Consider the following 8,901-nt stretch of genomic DNA (forward strand, 5'->3'; position numbering starts at 1 on the left):
GATAGTCAGGGTGCCTTGCACATTGCAAGGAATCCAGCTTTTCATTCCAGGACAAAACACATAGAAGTCCGATATCATTTTGATCGTGAAGTGGTGGAAGACAGAAGGGTGGATATACAGAAAATCCACACGAAAGAGAACCTAGCAGATGCATTGACATAAGCAATCAACACTGGCAAGTTCATTTTGTGCAGATCCTTGTATGGCTTGACAGAGACGTAGACAACATGGTGGTGGCAAGATAGAGACTGGTGTGGATATTGATTGGTTCTCAATCTAATCTCCAAGTGGGAGATTGTTGTAGTATTAGTCCCACATCGACTGATGTGGGAATATGTGGAGAGGAGGAGGCTATAAAAGAAAGCCTCCTCCTTCTTCTTTAAGCATTTCAAATATCTTTCCTCTTGGATATTTCTTTATTTATAGTGGAGTTTTCTCTCTTGCCCATATATTCTTGTGTTCTTCTATTCTCTTATTTGCTGATTGTTCTATTTGGTGGGTTCTTCATAACCCGACAATTCGTTTGGCAAACTCGATTTGGGAATAAGTCCTCAAATTTGATTAAAAAAATAATGATCATTTTAAGAAAAGGGATGTACGACATACCTTATGGTTAAATTACCCTAAAGGGAATTTGAAGACAATATTACCTCACAAGGGAATTTTATCACCTCATTATTATTCGGAGGGTTGATTTAGCGTTCCTGATCTTATCTGCATGATGGCTTTTTGATCAAGTTTCCCATAGACGGCGCCATTGTTGATACTAAATCTTGCTCGTCCTTCCCTGTCATGTTCCTGCAAAACACGTGCTCGACCTTGGGTGGTCAAGGTACGTCTCCGACGAGCAAGTCAGTACCAACGATTTGATCTCAACTACTCAATAGATAATTCAAGTAATTGATCACACAAAATATGAATACTTACTACATAAAGCCTGCCTGAGGTGCTTAGATAGCTTTAGATATCAGAGTTAGACTCCAAATATAACTCTAAGAAGAGTTGTGTTAGGAAAGTAACTCTACAAATAGCCTTTTACCTGACTTATCCTATCGAAGAAGTTGGGAGATGATAGAAGTTTATCCTGATCGGGTACTCTTGACACGATGGTCGGTCACTATGGTCGAGACAATTGTATTGAACCCATTGGTCAGACCGGTCAGGGTAGAATGACTATTTCAGTCATTAACACTTGTCTTGCATTGTCTTCCCCGGCGCAAGCAACCTCTCCTCCATCATAGGATTTTTAGGTTTTTCTTAATAAACATAGTGCTACTACATGCTCAAAACATCTACAGGAGGCATACATATTTTCTCCATCATCACACACCATTGATTGGGTAAAACTAAAACCATTCTAGTGTCAGGTTCAGTTCAATCTGAACTTAAAGCACACGCTCCACCCTATTTTCCACCTCAACTATGATACAAGCATAGCTACCCAAAAAATCTTGCTTAGCTTTGTTATCAAGAGTGATGAGATGTCCTACTTCTTTGGCTATTGAAAAAAGTGTTCAGACATGCCAATACTCTAATGGAAGACCTAGGAAATAAATTCTCACCAATATAGTCGACGGTTGGGCTATGTTTACATCAAAATCCAGCCTTCAATAATGAAATCAGACCACTTGCAATGCAATCCGACAAGGATAATACCCATTCCCGATTCCCAAACCAATCCTTATAATACCCTATTATCATGACACACAATCCCAGGGCCCCACCCACTTTTAAACTTCAAAATCCCAACCCATTCCCATCGTCATGCTCATTTTTCATAGTGTTGCGACATATCTCTTTTCATTTTTCAAAGTAGTGCGTCAAAACTCTTTTCATTTTTCAAAATCATGCGTTAGAGATATTTCTTCTCTTTGCATGTGGGATAACCGGATAAGTTTTAGGTGGTGGTTCCAACTTCACATCTTCGCTCTTCACTGAGTTTTTAAACAAATAAAAAGAGGAGAAATAGGCAGTGTTAAGGCAAAGGTTTCTATTTCAGGCAGCAGTTTAGGTGATTCCTGCGCTGAGAGACGAGAAGATGTGAAGAACAAGTGAACAACAGAAGATAGAAGGGCTTTGGGCATATTTCGGTTTTAGTTAATTGGAGCTAGACCAATGTTGAAAAACGTAAACTAGCATGATCCTTATGTGGGTTTAGCTAATCAATGGGTAGGCTAGGGATATTCGCCTACCTCACGTAACCACTATTGGAACTCATCAAGCGTGATTGCATCCTCAGTTAAATTCTCCAAAGGAATATGATGATTTTGAATTAGGATGTCAATGCGTATGTGGACTAGAAGATACCCGTGTGTAATTTTGTTCTAGGTTCTTTGATATGCCTTGTGCTGCAGCTTTGTTGTAGCATTCACAACCCAAATTCAAGGGAGGGAAAATTGACTTCCAACATTTATACCACTTATTATAGTTCTTTCCATCGTGTGCTCTCCAATTTAGGACCTCTTGTTTAATTCTTCTGTCCTTCGTCTCTTTAGTTCATTAATCACAAAGTAATTTTGTCAATCTTGTTTAACTTAATCTTCCTTTTACATTGAGATTTACAAAAAAATTCTCTCGTAGGATTGATACCCTACTTACTATTTACTACCTAATTGTGACGCGTGCATTTGCGTAGCATTTTTAGACACGAGCAAATAGTTTACTAAGAGCATATCTGAATTTACAACATGCAGCCGTTTTTGTTGGCCTTTTGGTCTTGTTCTAGCTAGTATTGAAGTAATGGAAGATCCCTTTTTGTCGCACTTCTATTCATTGTTTTGGAAAATCAAGAGTTACTGTTTTTATTCATTCCATGAAGACCAACACGCAGCGCCTGAACTTACAGAAGAATCAGCCCATGAAGAATAACGTACAGTGCTTGAAGTTACATTAATTAAAAGAGCAAGAAACAGCTCAGCAAGGGCTGCCGACCTTACAATTGAGTGCACCAACAGACCGAGTGAGGCTGCCGACAGTGCTTTGCCGTCCTTTGGGCTAATAAGGTCTCCAAGGAGGAGGGCCTTCTTCCAGGCCGGGGAACCCGATTCAACAAAGAAGGCACCATTCTCCATGACATCACCCTGCGATACCCACGCCCAATTCTTCCACTCGCTTTCTGGCGCTACAGCCCTCTTGGTAACCTCCTTGGTTCTCGATGAGCTTCCAGCGACAAAACGGTTGCCCCGGGCCGAGGAAGGATGGGTTTAAGCTGCCCCCAATGGCATACATCCCCCATTCCGTGTAGTCATTGTTCACCACGTGAGCAAATCCATTTAGGACTTTGGGCAACCTCTGTGTTAATCCTTTCCCAAAATGGTTATATGCTATCGTAACCTTCATCTTATTGTTAGCAGAGGTGTTTGCATTTAACAACATCACCTGTCAACACGATTGTTCACCAATAAGGAAGCAACAGTCAGTGGGTCGACTTGGAAGGTTGAAGTACTCTTATTTTTTACGTAGTCAATCCTTTTATAAAATAAGTTTGTTATATTTAGAGAAATCAGTTTTAGTAGGAGACTTATAGCAAATTGACCAGTTATACGTACGTGGTCATGATTACTGAAGTCGATATTCGAGATGGTGATGGCAGTGGAACCCTCGACAGCATCGATTAGGCCATCTGCAGCTTTGGACATGGTCACGTGGTCGATCCAGATGTCAGAGGAGCTAAAGATGTTGATGGCATCACCGTCGCTGACGGTGCGTTTTCCGTAGTGGTCGACAGAAGCGCGAATCATACCACCTGGAGTTGAAACGATGTCATGCATATGGAGGTTGGTGATGATGACATTGCGGATGGACTGGAGGGTAAAACCAGCGCCTTTGGTAATGTGGACATTGGCACCACGACCATCGATAGTCTTGTCAGGGGCGATAATAAGCTCACCCTTGAGTACGATGTTCATGTCTTTCTCGAAGATTATCCATAGTGGTTCCTTCTGAATGACGGCATGGCGGAGGGTGCCATTCTTTGGGTTGACCATGTCATTGTCAGAGGGGTCAGTGACGGCATAGATCTTGCCGTCCTTGCCACCACCAGCCTTCTTGCCGAAGCCCAAAGCGCAGTTGGCATATGCCTTTCGATCATCGGCCCAGTTAGCCTTGCACCTCCAGCACACATCTATTGGGTTCGTCGCCTGGCATGCTCCTCCAGTCTCCCCCAGCATCCGTTGTCTTGTCCTGCATCATTCATTCATCCAGCCAAATCTATTGTAAGTACAGGAGTTATCCATTTCTCAACGTAAAATAGCTCAATTTATACATTATCCATGGAATGTGTTTTTTAAATATAATTTGCGAGCACGGAGAATTTTCAGAAGATTCAAATTCGGGACCTACATGTGCACATGTGAGTTGAGCTGAGCAGCAACTGTCGCAGGATTGGGCTCAAAGCTATCACTGCTGTGCTTTGCGGCCGCCTTGGTTTGTTGTCGCCACACTGCATCAAAGTTGACTATATCGGCCTTCACTGCATAGTTGAATAAAAACAAGAAGACCAACAAGCTTCTTGTTGTAGCTAATCCCATTTTCTTTTACTCTTGTCCCCCCCTTTTTCTTAACCCTCCACTATGGTGAAATGGGTTTTTTTTTTTTTTTTTTTTTGAATTTAGTTTTTGTACCCACCACTCAGGTGAAATGGGTCAGAAATAAAATACAAGACCTTGGGCCCAAAACCAACAGATTGAAAGCCACCTGAGTTTCTCCAAAGCATCATCATCTCTATATATATTGCAATTGAGAGCCCAAATATGGGGAAGTACCATATGGGTTGAGAAAGTGAGGCCTTCCGTGCACTTCGCATATAATAGTTAATTTCCTCCCGTGATTTGTGTTTTCTTTTCCTATCTCCTTTCTCTGTTTTGGCCAGATTGAAGGATTCAAACTCTCTACCACCATATGTTTCACTGCCTTATTATATCATTATTTCTCCCCCAAAAAGCCTCATGATATTGTTTTACCTAAATTAAGAGAGTGGGTTATCGTGCAAGCACAGTGTCTCATTTCAAGGAGCAGTTTCCAAATTTATACAAAGAGAAATAGGTGATTGCAGGACCTTCTTCTCCTTTAGACCCATTTGCATCTAGAATCAGGATCTCATTCCATCCGAAGTAAAAAATTCTAGCCCTTCATGCTTATACATGCCTCCATTAGGTCTCGCTTGCACAGGGGCGTGCAAATACAATTAATTTCTCTCTTCCTTGAAATACATATAGTCAGGAGCACATCAAAAACTATATTATATATTTACAACCATAAGAACCCCTCGAATCTAAGGACCAAGTTTCTTGGAGTAGTTTCCTAATTTATACAAAGAGCACAGGTGATTGCATGGCCTTCTTCAGTTTTTCTCCCTTAGATCCATTTGTAGCTTGAATCAGGGCTGCATTCCATACGGAGTCAAAAATTCCAGCCCTTCATGCTTATGCATTTATGCATGCTCCATTAGCTCCTAATTGCATGGGGCCATGCAAATATATTTAATCCTCTCCTCCTTGAAATACCTATAGTCAGGAGAAATAAAAAACTATATTATACATTTACGACCATAAAAACCTCTTGAATCTAAGGACCAATTGTTAGCAACCGAAGAGAACCTTGTTTCTCAAATAATTGCCAATAATTCATGTAATATAAATTGGTTGTACCACCAAGTTAAACCTTGAATTTAATTGAAACTGACAACATGATATGGGAATTGCTCTTTTATATGTTTGAGGTTAACAAGCTTAGCATTCAACAACGCTGTCGCTTGCAGTCATTTAGAAATCAGAATGGGTTCGGGTCAACCCAAATTGGATCCTCGTTTTCAAGCTAGGGATTGCTCCGGGTCTCGCTTCCAGGTTTTAAAACATAAGTTGGTTGAGTTGCTTATGTTGTAATATAGTTTCAAGTGGTCTTCTCCTAATAGTTTAGGACTTTTACCAAGAAAACAATGTATTGAAGTAGGGAGACAAACTGTTCCACAACAATCATCTACAGAAAGAAATCTTAGACAAACGGATTTTAATACATCAACAGAAAGAAATTATCCCTGTGACTACCAATATGCGAATTCAGTGCAAGTCTATTGGTTTCGGTTTCATCTACGACTCGGAGATAATGCCAACAAGTACGAGCCCAAGTATGGGCTTACCAGGAACAACCTTGATATCAAGGTGGAGAAGTCCAGAAAGCAAATGAAGGAAAGAAAGAATGGTCCAAGAATATTTGTGGTGTTAAGAAGACTGAGGCTGGAGATGCATCTAAAGCTGGGAAGAAGAAATGAAGAAGGCTCAAGTGCATCCAACGAAGGAGATTAGAAGGTACACTCTATATAAACCTCACTGCCATACGAGGTGAGGGAGATCTGAAAAACACACGATCTGAGACTCAGACTCAAATTCAGATACATACCGATAGAGGTAACCAAGGGCGGGGCTTGATCTTCTTCTCCTTTCCCGTTCTCCCGCCCGCTCACACCCCTCCCCCCCCCCCTTATTCCTTAGCTCGTGCTTCTAGCAAAGCCGTTTGTGATTAAGTTCATCAACTGACTTAGCCTTCGGAGGTGGACTCCCGACCCCCGCGGTCGGGCCACATCTGACGCTTTCGTTTTGCAGGTCATCACGAGGAGATCTAAGGGCTGAGCAGATTTTGGACGCATCATTTGGCGCCGTCTGGGGGAAACTACTTGAAAAGCCATGGTGACTAGATCAGCAGCAGCCGCTGCACAGCGCGATTCCGGTGTTCAGATCCCTGGAGCGAATAATCCAGATATTCCCCAGGGAAGCCAAAATCTTATCGAGGTAGATGGTGGTCAGGGAGGACGTAATCCTCCTGATACATTCCAAGATCAATTGAATCATGTAAAGATTCAACTTTTGGAGGTGAGCCAAGCACTCCGCATGCTCACTAGACGAGTGGTTTTACCACAAGAACCTGATCAACGCGATTCAGGGAGACGTGCGTTGCCACGTGATCAAAGATTGGCTGAAGACCAGAATATCGGTCAGAATTTTCGTGAAGGAGACCGAGGACCTAGGAGGATTGACGATCAACCTAGGTGAGACGATCGGTTCGACAGACTACAAGAGAGTACAACTGATTCAAATACAAGGTTGGATACAGGGGTAAGAACTCACTCACCAACTGTTAGAAGAACCATTCGTGATGATCGAGCAGTTCGCGACTTTCGGGAAGGACAGGCTGTTCGTGATGATCGAATAGCACGGGATGATCGTGTTAATCGAGGTCGTGATCATATTGCTGAAGATCACCCGACCAAGATTGGTCAGGAATTGGCCAACATCAATGAGAAATTAGGGCAGTTGGCTAAGGGAAGGATAACTGAGGATATTTACTCAGTTATTCGGAAGACCCCCTTTGCCGAGCCAATTGCGGGATATCAATTTCCCCATAACTTTCGTTTGCCTACCTTTTCAACATTCGATGGCTCCGGAGATCCAACAGCTCACATTGGCTATTACCAACGCACCATGGCGCTTCGTAATTCTGGAGAAATTTTATGCAGGGTTTTTGGTTCATCTTTAACTGGAGCAACACAAAAGTGGTTTTCAAACCTCCCCTCTAGAAGGATTGTACACTTTAATGAATTGGCGCGCAAATTTATAGGGCGATTCCAGAGTGGAATACAGGTCAAGAAAACGGAAGAAACCTTGTTTACTGTCAGACAAGGAAAGAACGAATCAATCAGAGAGATTCTGAAAAGATTCAATAAAGTAACGATGGAGATAGAAAATTTGGATGAGCAAGTAGCCAAAACTGCTCTATTCACGAGACTCACTAATTGGAAACTCCTGGAGTTATTACTACAGGATATGCGTGCGACTTATGCTGAGTTGGTACAGAGATGCCAGAAATAGGCTGAAGTCATGGAGATTCTAGATGCGCGCCAAGGAGATAATAAAGTCTCCAATAAGGAACAGAAAGACTCCCGAGCGTAAGGTAAGCCAAAGAAAAATGTCCGTGATCGGGTTGAAAAATCTCAGGCTTGGCGCCAAAGGTCTCCCGGTAAAAGTGAGTACACTCCATTGAATATTCCTCGGGCTGATATTTTAAATATCATCAAAAGAAAAAATATTTTGAAGTGGCTGCCTAAAATTCTTTTGAAACCTGGAGAGCAGCAGGATCAAGAAAAGTATTGCCGATTCCACAAGGACTATGGTCATTATACAAATGACTGTCATCATCTGAAAGCAGATATTGAGAGATTAATATCTTAGGGACATTTGTCCAATTTTGTTAGCAGAAGGAAGGAGGAGCCACGTGAGCCACGCGCGGCTGCTCCTAAAAGGGATCGTTCGGTTAGTTCAGAACGATCAAGGGAGGCTCCGAAGTCTAAGAAGGGCAAGGAGGTGATTGAAGCTACTCGGTCACCGATCCTTACCATCTTCGGGGATCCAGAGCCCGAATCACTCCGGAGTTTGAAAACAAAATCCAAATTTGTCGGAACCGGAGAGACGCAGAAGCGAAAAAAGCTGAATGGTGAAGATTCTATCACCTTTGGCGAGGAGGACGAAAGAGGCATTTGTTTACCTCATGATGACGCCATAGTCATCAAGGTAGAGATTGCACGTCGGGAAGTGCATAGAGTTTTGGTTGATACAGGGTCTGAGGCTGACCTAATTTCCTATGAAGTGTATCAAAAATTGAAGGTGGATCAGGACTTGATGGAACCTTCATCCACACATCTATATGGTTTTGCAGGGTCATCTCATGGGCGGAAGGATCTGTCCAGTTGGACTTATCTATTGGAAGTTTTCCTAAGGAAACAACCGTCCGAATCAATGTTTTGGTGGTTCGGGAACTGCCAGCTTACAATGTTATCCTCGGGCGACCATCTTTTTCCAAGATAGGTGCTATTGTTTCGACAAAACACCTGAAGATAAAATTCCCGACGGA

General features: G+C 42.3%; 1 pseudogene; it reads right to left on the reverse strand.

Moving 5' to 3' along the window:
- Positions 1-2,913: 2,913 nt before the first annotated feature.
- On the reverse strand, positions 2,914-4,529 carry LOC149012274 (putative pectate lyase P59; annotated as a pseudogene).
- Positions 4,530-8,901: the final 4,372 nt, after the last annotated feature.

Source organism: Hakea prostrata, chromosome 6 (genome assembly GCF_041222555.1).
Source record: "Hakea prostrata isolate BN-2017 chromosome 6, UWA_Hpros_2, whole genome shotgun sequence".
NCBI classification, from domain to species: Eukaryota; Viridiplantae; Streptophyta; class Magnoliopsida; order Proteales; family Proteaceae; genus Hakea; species Hakea prostrata.